Source organism: Silurus aristotelis, assembly GCF_946808225.1.
Source record: "Silurus aristotelis genome assembly, chromosome: 7".
Classification (NCBI taxonomy): Eukaryota; Metazoa; Chordata; class Actinopteri; order Siluriformes; family Siluridae; genus Silurus; species Silurus aristotelis.
The window spans coordinates 31586510-31597315 of NC_139580.1; the positions used below are offsets into that span (position 1 = coordinate 31586510).

Consider the following 10806-nt stretch of genomic DNA (forward strand, 5'->3'; position numbering starts at 1 on the left):
TTGCCATTGGTTTAGGACCCTTCCTGCCCTCAGCATGCCAGGCAGTGAGACACACTAAATTTAGCTTTGCTTTGCCCCCCCCCTTCACACACACACACACACTATTGCTGCCTCCCTCTCTCGTTCCATCTCACTCCCTCTCTTCCTCTCTCGTTCCATCTCACTCCCTCTCTTCCTCTTTCGTTCTCTCTCCCTGCCAGCTGATCACTCCTTCATATGGACTGTCTTTCTCAGCCGCGTCCCCATAAACACCTTCCTGCTGGTTTTCACACACACACACACACACACACACACACACACACACACACACACACAGAGTTCTGCTCAGAAGCGCTGAGACGCTGAAATCAACACGCAGGATCATTTCCAGGTCGATCCGTCAGGCCGGAGTGAACCCCCATGATCTGTAGTCTGGGGTTCGGTGTGTTGGTAGGAGGAGTCTGATTCGACTGCTAATCTCACAGCTGAACCTTCACAGGGGTTTAAAAACAAGGAGCATTCCATTTTGGTTCTACGGGGTTGCAGGTTTGATATAGAACCAGTGCTTTTCTGCCTGTGAGTTCATCTTCAGCCTGTTACTGAGAACACAAAAAGAACAAAGTGTGTAATGAATATTTGTATAACAATATTTAAAAATGTGTGTAATGGTATATTCCATTCCAATTGAATTCTGTAGATTGTTTGTTTTTTAGCTGTTCTGTGGTTATTTAATTCATTTGTTAGGTTTGTTAATGTAAAATGTTTTTGAGGAAGTTCTACCATTTTATTGTATTTTTTTAAACAGTAGCGCCCCCAGGAAACAGGTGGATATTATTGCATGCCCTTACACAAGTACTTACTGTTTAAGTTCAGAGATAAGAAGACTGCTGTCTAGATTTTTACAGTATCGCGATACTCGTTTGTGAATCGATTTTATTCTTCCGCCCCTACAGTGTCATGTGGACACCAGCCTTCTGGTGTATTCCTATGTGCAGGTCCTGCTGAAGCACATCTGAGAGGACGCTGTGGGTGAAAAGGAAGAGGTTTCCGATTGATCAGCTCCACATTCGTGATATTTTCAGTCGCAGTCTGGGTTTTTTCCCCACACGTAGTTTGTGTTGCCTGAGCGAACTCGAGTCTTGCATTCGAGCCCGGGACACGGAACTATCCACAGGCATGTTGGCACCATGCTTGCGATGGTTTGCATAGCTTTTATCAGCTGATCCTTTCATACCTATCGGTAGTGCGTGACCAAAAGTTTGTGCACACCTGGTATTAGAGCCGCTTCTATTCCGCTAGAAGTCACTAGCATGGCTGTGGGGATTATGGAGCATTCAAGATCAGGTACTGATACAAGTACGAGGGGAGGGGTCTGGGGTGCAGCTCGTCCCAGCCAGTGGGGTCCATGACTGACCCTGTGTCTGACCCCAGCGTCCAAACATCACCATGTGACAAATATGAAGCACCTTTTCTTTTTCTTTTCTTTCCTGGACCTCACTTTGTGCACCATGGCTTCCTGCTGCAACAGGATTGGGGGGAAATAGTAACTCTACATGCTACAAGGACGTTCTCGAGAATCGGTGCGAGCTCGATTTATCGATGCATAGAAAAAAAACAAGTGCAGGGAATCGGCGTATGAGGAAGTTGAATAAAAAAATTAATAAATAAAAGACCCTGCAGAATAGAATAAAATGAACCTAAAGGTTTTGTTCTTTCTGTGCAGCCTTTCTTTCTTGGGGATGCGTCGATTCCATTCCAATTAATTCATTTCAGTTCTATTCAATTCAATAACAATAAATAGATATCGTCAAAAAGAAGCGTGACAGAAATAAAGAGGGTATGAAGTTGGGAGGTGGTGGCCTTGTCTTTAAGCCATTGGACTTTAGATCCAGAGGTTTTTGGGTTCTAGTCCCGGCCATACCTGGCTCTTGGGCCCTTAAACAGGGCCCTTAACCCCCTATGGGTGCTCAGTATTGGGAATGGGGATAAAGTATGGATGGTCAGAAGCCCGACTGAGAAAAGAGGAGGGTGGATGTTGGACTCTCAACCCGACTCTGTAACAAAACTGCTACAGAAACCTGAGCAATCAGGCCACTGTCACCCACTGTGTGTCATGACGTGGGAGGAACAAACAAACAAACAAAGTTAGAATTAGTTTAGTGGCTATAAGTTTGTCTATAATGATGATCCAGTGGTGACTGTGGTGAAGGAAAACCTCCCTGAGATGGTATGAAAAACCAATTCTTGAAAGTATCCAAACTTCATTCATTACAGTTTCATCGTTGTTCAGATGTTCATTATTGATGGTCGCTTGCTATATGATCTTAGTCATCTTTTTTAAACGATGCGTCTCAGGATGTTGGTGGTTGTAGCATGTGTTTGTGCATTAGCGTGTGGGTTCTACCACACTTCATACCATAAGTGCAACAAATGCAAATAGAAAGAGCTGGAGGCTCAGCTGAAGGTCCCGAGAGCACGAGTGCAATGGAAACCTGGTTTAATTCCTGATGATGAAATCCTGGACTAATGATGGATAGAAGGTGCAGAATGTTTACATAAGGGTCAAGGTTTTTTTTTTTTTAGACATCATGCTCATCTCTGGTTCTCGTAGTTCAGCACGATCTTACAGTTAACTTCATCTGGTCAAAAATATTTCCAGTCTCACAGTTTGGGGAAGTTTGGAGCTCAGTGGGTGACTGATCTCTGAAGGTTGGGTGTTTAAGCCCCAGTATGGCCAAACTGCTGCTCTCCAGGGGTCTTGAACAAGGAGCTTAACTCCCTGTGCTCCAGGGGTTCTGTATCATGGCTGATCCTGCTGCTTTCAGATAGAGCTGTGGTCTCCAGACTGAACAGACATTGGAGACACTTTTTCACAAACCCGACAGCATCTCGACGTGGTGTCCGAGCGATGAGCGGAGCAGTAGGTGGAGTAGTGCAGGAGTGCAGGAGTATCGGAGGAACCGGAGAAATCACGGACCTCCTCCACTGGAGTTATCGATGAAGGCCGGAGTGTCGCGATCACCAGCGTATGGAGATCCACAAGATAAACCTCATCTGATATCTAAAGCCCTCTGCTCATGTTCATGTATCACAAACATCTAATCGCCACAGGGGTTCATCTGGAAATGACGCAGAAAGCTGTAAGGGATGTAAAATCAGAGCAGCTCCGGGGGTCAGGATATCATCATGCACATTCCTTTCGTTTGACACAAGCTGCTGTTATTCGAATCCCCCCTTGGGAGGGGGGAGGGGGGAGAGGGGGTGCTGGTAAGCAAATAAATGCTATTGTTCAAAGGTTTTAGAAAACAGTCTAAAGACAAAGTGACAACATCAGATACGCTGAACGTGTGTGTGTGTGTGTGTGAATGCTGGGGATGTGTGGAGGAAAAACCTGAGTGGCTTCCGTGTGGGGGTGTGCAAACTTTTGCTGTCAGTAGCATGTGTAATGGAGGACGTGTGGTGGGAAGTGTGTAGGAGGGTATGTGTGGGTGTGCGTGTGTGTGTCTGAGAATGATACATGGGAATGAGTAAGCTCTGCAGAGAGCAGATATGAAATGGAGAGCGTGTGTGTGTGTGTGTGTGTGTGTGTGTGTGTGTGTGTGTGTGTGTGTGTGTGTGTGTGTGTGGTGAACAGGTCATGTACAGAGCAGTGGGCACGATTCCATCCAGAGGCACAGGTGAGACGATCATCTTAAATACTGTTTGATGAGGGCAGAAGTGCAGTTGCGCTGCAGGGGGCAGAATCTGCACTTCTCTAGACTGTAATAACGATCGGATCAAAAAGACGAGCCTTGAGGATATTCACAGCTCAAACAGGAAGTGCTGATCTAACGACCTGCATAGTTCTCAAAGTGTGTGAGAGGAACGAGTCTACCTCTGTGCCCCTGAGATCATGAGAATGAGTTAGTGACGGAGGTCCGAGTCGGGGCGGGGCGATGATTTCTGGCCCTGTTGGCCGACAGGGAGAGAAACTGCAGAGTTAGTAAACCTCATAGCCAAACAGGAAGTAGCTCCAGGTGATCCATCCTGTGGCCATGAGATACCTCCTCAGGATCTTGGCTGTGTGTGTATGTGTGTGTGTGTATGTGTGTGTATGTGTGTGTATGTGTGTGTATGTGTGTGTATGTGTGTGTATGTGTGTGTATGTGTGTGTATGTGTGTGTATGTGTGTGTGTGTGTGTGTGTGTGTGTGTGTGTGTGTGTGTGTGTGTGTGTATCCTGGCACCAGCTGAGTGCTCTGACTCTGGTTTCCGTTTTGGATGGACAGGTGGAAATTATAGGGGTGTGTGTGTGTGTGTGTGTGTGTGTGTGTGTGTGTTTTGAGGCTGGTATGTGTTGAGCATGCTCCATGCTGCTCGCTTTGACTCAGCACCAGTCATGTGACACTGTGGCTCAGTCTTAAGAATTCGGCACGCAGGAAACTCTTAAGCGTTGTGCGATTGGAGCGACGTTTCAGCAGTGTGTGTGTGTGTGTGTGTGTGTGTGTGTGTGTGTGTGTGTGTGTTGCGTGCTTGGGAGTCTACCAAACTGTAATTACCGCCAAGTACAAACACATCGGCCATTTCCACGCGTGACTGAACTCAGCGTGACGAGTTTCCTGTGTCCCCACTGCAGTCTAGACGAGTTTATACGCCCTGATCTACAGCTCAAACATACAGCAGTGATAACGCAGCTATCAAAGTGTCTCCTCCGTCAGTGATTGTGGAGTAAAAAACAGCTCTTAAATCCACGTGTATATTTACGTGTCTGCTCTAGCCTGTGATTTGTGAGCTCTGACTAGCGCGCTCTTTAGACGTCTAATCGAAGCACGTGAAAATGCCGACATTATTAAAATCCGATTTGTTAAAGCAACAGCTTCGTTCTCTACACTACAGACGTTCACACTGCTGATTCTGGAGGCCTCGAGGGCACATTTCTTTGACCTCGGCAACACGTGATGGCTGAAATCTGATTGGATAGAAACTTGGACATAAACCTACACTACTGAAAGCGTCACATGACGTGTAGAGAGAGACTGCTGGGAATAACTGAATACATGTACATGTACAAATAGGTTCTGAACAAGGTCTTTCTGACCCTAATGGCCCTCCACTGATACACACACATTCATGTATATGTGTATATGTAAGAACTGGCCCTTGTCTTCTCTTCAGTAGCAGTCGTTCTCCTCGTCCTCACCATCACTCGCTCTGTTTTTTACTTTATTACTTCCTCCACCACAGAAGCTCTCGTGTTAATAATCAGCCGAACCTGCTGCAGGTGTGGGAATGTTGTTTCCTGTAACAGTGTCGTATCAACATGTAGATAAGCGGCTCTTAAAGGATCCGAATAAAGTATTCAGGGTCACATTATTCCACATTCACCCCAGAACCACCATCTCAAAGTACTGCTTTAGAACCCGGGGGCTGGGGATCAGTTACTGAGTTAGAACCCAGTGTTTCTCCTTATTGTTTGATGTTTGCTGTAGTTTGCTGTAGTTTGCCTGGAGCCTGGCGTAAGAATTTCTCCCGTACAGAAACTGTTACTGAAATATGATAAATAAACCCTGAAAGTTGAGCTGATTAATTCGGGATGTTCTGAGCATCTGAAGCTCTGCAGGACACGCAGAGGAGACGTGCTGTAGGGTGATGTAATGCACATGCTCGGTGTCTGCTCTCATCACAGAGGCACTTTTTCCAGCTCGTCTTCCAGCAGAACAACGACAAGAAGCCAAAGAATCCGTGCCGTGTCACTTCCTAAACGGTCCCCGAAATCGCCGTTCCAGAGTTCGTGTTAGTGTAGTGGAGGAGAAGCAGAGTTGACGTCTGCCACATCTGTTCGTGTGCATGAAGCCCTGTTTTTACTGCGTTTCTTTACACTCGGTCAGATAACACCCTGATCTGAGACCACATGGCAGAACCAGCGTCTCTCTTTTCTCCTAATCGCTCAGAGTTTTCCGAGTTTATGAAGGTCACAGTGACCTTAAGCCTCCCCTTGTGGGATTTCGGCTTGGCATTGGAGAGAGAGAGAGAGTGTGTGAGTGTGTGAGTGTGTGAGTGTGTGAGTGTGTGAGTGTGTGAGTGTGTGAGTGTGTGAGTGTGTGTGTGTGTGTGTGTGTGAGTGTGTGTGTGTGTGTGTGTGAGTCAGAAGGAGAGGAATGTATTGTTTTTTTTTTTTTATAGAATGGAGTAATAGAAGATTGATGTGGACACAACACGAGTCTGGAGAGAGTCAGTGCACTTGGTCTAGACAGAGGGAATGCATTATTTTGTGTGTGTGTGTGTGTGTGTGTGTGTGTGTGTGTGTGTGTGTGTGTGTGTGTGTGTGTGTGTGTGTGTCTGCATATCCAGTGTGTGTGTGTGGTGGGGGGTCCTACAAGTCCTACAACACGTATACCCTCTGTACTGACCACATCCACTCTTTAGACAGAATTCTGGACCTCTGCTGTTCTGCTGTTCTAGTAACCCAAACTCTTCTGGGAAGATGTTCCACAGAGTGAAGTTTCTACATTATGCTACTGTAACTTGTCCAACTGTCAACAAATAAAGATGGGATCATTGGAACACATTAAGGAACGACCTGTATATATGATTAATGATATAATTACATATCTGAGCTCATTAGAACTCAAGATCGACCGATTTATCACTTTAATTACAGAGTCTGATTGTTTTCCGGTTTGCTGTCGTTATGAGAGCGGCCTCTAGAGGCGAATCACAGACACCACGCGCTGTTTGTTTTTACACGCGAGACTGCACGCTGCACGGCGAGCGCCATGTTCTATTTATTCTTTTGCATTCATTAATTATATTATAATATTCATTCATTAATATATTCATATGCAAATGTCCCTGGCAATAAAGCTCTCGCTGATTCTGATATTTATTTTATTGAGCGCATTTTAAATACTATTGTTTTTTGTTTGTTTGTTTGTAATAATTTGCAGTACTATAGAACTTAATCATGGAGTGTTATGTTGTTGTTGTTTTTCATTTTTTTATCCAGTATAATTTTTAAAACTATCGGTGGATTAAACCTGTAGCAGCAGAACATCGTGTCTTTCTTCCACCTGAACTGTTAGAGTTTAATACTATTTAAAAGCCACCCCTTTGCGTGTTCCAGTGCATTTCGAAACTCTGCTTCCAGAACCGGAAATTTGATCGGATCTAAGCGTCTCCAGTGCACGTTGACTTCTCAGGAGCTCTCAGCCCGAGGGATTCGCATTGGACTTCAGTTTAGTTGAAAAACGTTCATTTCCACCATACAGGAACGGAAAGAATGTAGAAGGAGACGTGTGCAGCCTTAAAGACCCATGAGGTTACTGTTGAGGGTTAAACTCCAGTGAACAATGAAGATGGATTTGGACTGGATTTGGATCAGGGCTACAATCACCTCAGTGACTATAATAAAAATTTTTTTAAAAAGAATAAAAAATGTTTTTTTCAACTATGATTTCATTTTGCTTTTTTATTATCAAAGTAAATTATTGTTAAAATTTGTGAACAGTTTACATTTTTCAAACAGTTTTAAATGAAATGTCTGCTTGGTTAAATAATATATAAAATAATATTTCTCAATATTTAAAAGAATTAAAAAAAATCTAAAAATAAGATTAAATAAATCAAATGAATGCAAAACACTGGATTTTATTGGATTCATTGAGAAATCAATTAAATGATTAGTTAAAAATTAGTTTATATTTGGGTCACACAGATGTGTATATACAGTATTTCACAAAAGTAAGTGCACCCCTCACATTTCAGCACCCAGTTTAGTATCTTCTCATGGGTGAACACTGTAGAAATAAACCTGGATATATTCTAGACAGAAATCCGAGCGCACCATGACACTCTGACTCTGATTGGATTGGATGTTTAGGCTGAAACATTGGAAATATGTTGTGCGTTAGTCACACAGCGAGTTATGTAACTTATTTTCGCCAGGGACGGCACAATCCGCCTCCGTGTTCAGAGTTTCCCACACTGAAATATTCTTGGGGTGAGTGATGGGACTGTGGAACTGCTTTTCCACTGATATTTTGAGAATGATGCGATTAGATACTGTGCATCACGACTGATCCAAATTATCGTCCATATTTAAAGCCAATAATCAGACAGGAACCATGAAGTAAAACCCTTCAACAGACGAGCATAGATCAAGAGAATTGTCTGGAAAACAATCAGAACACTGGTATAGTTGTAGGCCAAACTATGCAACTGGCCTCTGATGGTGTCGAGACAAAGGACGAGTGAAGTGCACACAGAAAACAAAGGCATGAGATTACAGGAAAGGAACCACAAGCAGAACTCTGGGGAAACTGACTTTTGGTGGTCAGATAAAATAAATAAGCCCCTGTACTGTCAAAAACAAAAGCAAACTCCAGTAAAGAAAGCAACCTTTTGCCTTGAACTCACTTGAACGCCATCTTGTCACATGGGTCATTATTATTAGTTCATTTGTTACATGATTTCTAGATCCTGTTGTTCTCAGAATGGGGGCTTTGAAGGGGGTCTGGGGTCGTAAAAATGAGTCTCTGTGCACAAATAAGCGTTAAGTAGATTTAAACGAATTCAAACAAATGCTGAAACTCAGCAAACATACACGAGGAGAAACCTGTTCACAAGAACACACTCGTCCAGAGACTCTAGAAAAGAGTAAATCAGTGGCAAGACTTTGCAATGAAACCAGAAGTCATTAGTTTGAGGTTTTAGTGGTTATTAAAACGGAGGAGTGTAAGAGAACGTGGATACGCACGAATATCGCAATACTGTAGATTCACGCCAGTTTATTGAGTTTCGATCCCGACCCCTAGATAGACCTGGGTGTGAAGGACTCTGGGAATGGGGGGACTCCTGAGATGAATTCTGGAGATTTCTGGAGAATTCGCGGAGATCCTGCGACGCTTCCTGCACGCCGTCCAGCAGAAAATGAACGAATCTCTCTTTGAGACGAGTCGTTCTTCTGAGACCCACTCCACACCACACGACTCGTCACTACTGACCAGCTTCTTTCACACGTGCTTCCCAGGAGAAGATCATTATGATCTACGATCCATTCATACTGAACTCGTTCGTCTGTGTGTTCGTTCTGGCATTTTCAGTACAATGTGGGCGGAGCTTTTAAGAGTTGTATAGAATGAAATCTCAGTGGAATCAGTTTAGCTTTTTAAACGCTTCAGTACGCGACAGAAGCCGAACTCCAGACACAAACTCCAGATGTTCACGTACTCGCTGCATCCTACCTGTAGATTTAGATTATAATGTCTGACTTCAGTGCCTATAAGTTTGTTTCTGTGGCAAAGAAAACTCTGAGTCTTCATGAGGAAGAAACCTTGAGGGAACCTCATCCTCGTCTGGTCGATCCTCTTCGTCAAAATCGTAACACTACCTGTATTTGTAACGTCGTTTGTGAGAAAACGCTGTTTATCATCTAAAAGCTTTGGCACACAAAATCCACACAAATATGAATTTGTGAAGAACAAAAAATGAAATGAAAAAGGGATGTTTTTTTTCACAACCCCATTTGTATTGTGTGTATGTGAGCAACTCGTGGGGGTGTGGGGTGTGGGGTGGTATTTCTCCTCCAGGAGGTCCCTCCAGCAGACAGCTTCACATGGACTTGTCTTAAAAAGGCGAGCTGAGGGAACAGAAGTGTTTGTGTTTGGAGTGCAGGAACAAAGACCTTATATAGTGTTATTCCACTCTGTGGTTCCTCTCTCTCGCTCTCAGCACGGTTCAGGGTGGACGTGGTGGGCTGTGAAGAGCGAGGCCACGAGGTTCTGCTCAGACCGACGTAGCTAATGCGGTAAAATCTAATTCGGATCGAGGACGTGGGCCATCCAGTCAGTCTTTTTGCTCCTTGCATGGACTTTAAGAATGCGTAAATTTTGACTTTACTCTCCTCTCCGTCTCCTCGCCGTCTCCTCTCCGTCTCCTCTCTGTCTCGTCACTGTCCTGTACAGCTGCAGCACCAATCAGCTTTCAGGTGGGTGTGTATTTTCTCCGATTGAATCAATTCGATGTCGTGACCTCGTTCCAGTTGTGTGTGAGATTTTTCACTACATTGGCGTTCCGGAGACACAGCAGGAACGTGTCACGTCTCTCAACCTACATGGAAACACACTGTGTGTGCAGGAATGTAGTAATGTGGGCGTGTGAGCTCACCAGGCCGGAAGGGGTGTGTGTGTGTGTGTGTGTGTGTGTGTGTGTGTGGCCATGGTCAGAAACATATGGACATGCCCAGACATGTTTACCACCGGCTTTTACAAAAATAAATTGGTTATTTATTGATTTTTCGACCCAAAGGAAGGCAGATTGTAAAACGTGTAGGTGATATTTGGGGTGTAACGGAACACGTATTCATTCCGAAACGTCGGCGCACGTGTACCGAATGCAATCCGTGTCAGAACATGGTTCAAATTTGAGTTCCCTCACGAACACGTGAAGTGGCGGACCGCAAGTTTATGTCAATCTCCGCCCCGCGTTTGAGCGCAGTGACGCTGCGGCTGCTCGACCCCTACCTGATTTCAGAACCTTTTCCCACACGCTGTACTGAGCATGTGCAGAAACCCGGCCCGGCATCAACAGTTACTACAAAAAAGGAGAAACTTTTTAAAAGATTAATGAATGAAGAAATTAATATCTCGTGTGTTTTCTTAAATGAAGACATTTCTTCGAGGATGCTAAAAAACAAAAAGATCATATCTTTAGAAAATTAACTTTTACATGTAAAAGCCCCACCCACTTATATACATATTTATTTTAATTGTATATAATTCATAAAATTTGTGCCAATTTGATTAATCAATTTAATCGATAAATAAATAAATAAATAAAAAATTGGATTTAT

The 10806-nt window shown here is 44.0% G+C and overlaps 1 protein-coding gene across 3 annotated transcripts in view; it reads left to right on the top strand.

The window, feature by feature from the left end:
- Positions 1-10806, top strand: part of peak1 (pseudopodium-enriched atypical kinase 1) — a 67336-nt gene that overhangs the window by 11320 nt on the left and 45210 nt on the right. Inside the window, exon 1 of one of the 3 annotated variants that reach the window (XM_083546095.1) lies at positions 9823-9942. The exons of the other annotated variants lie outside the window; for them this stretch is intronic. The gene's annotated coding sequence lies outside the window, so the exon portion shown is untranslated. Of the gene's footprint in view, positions 1-9822; positions 9943-10806 lie in introns of those variants that run through there. 3 annotated transcript variants of the gene reach the window in all.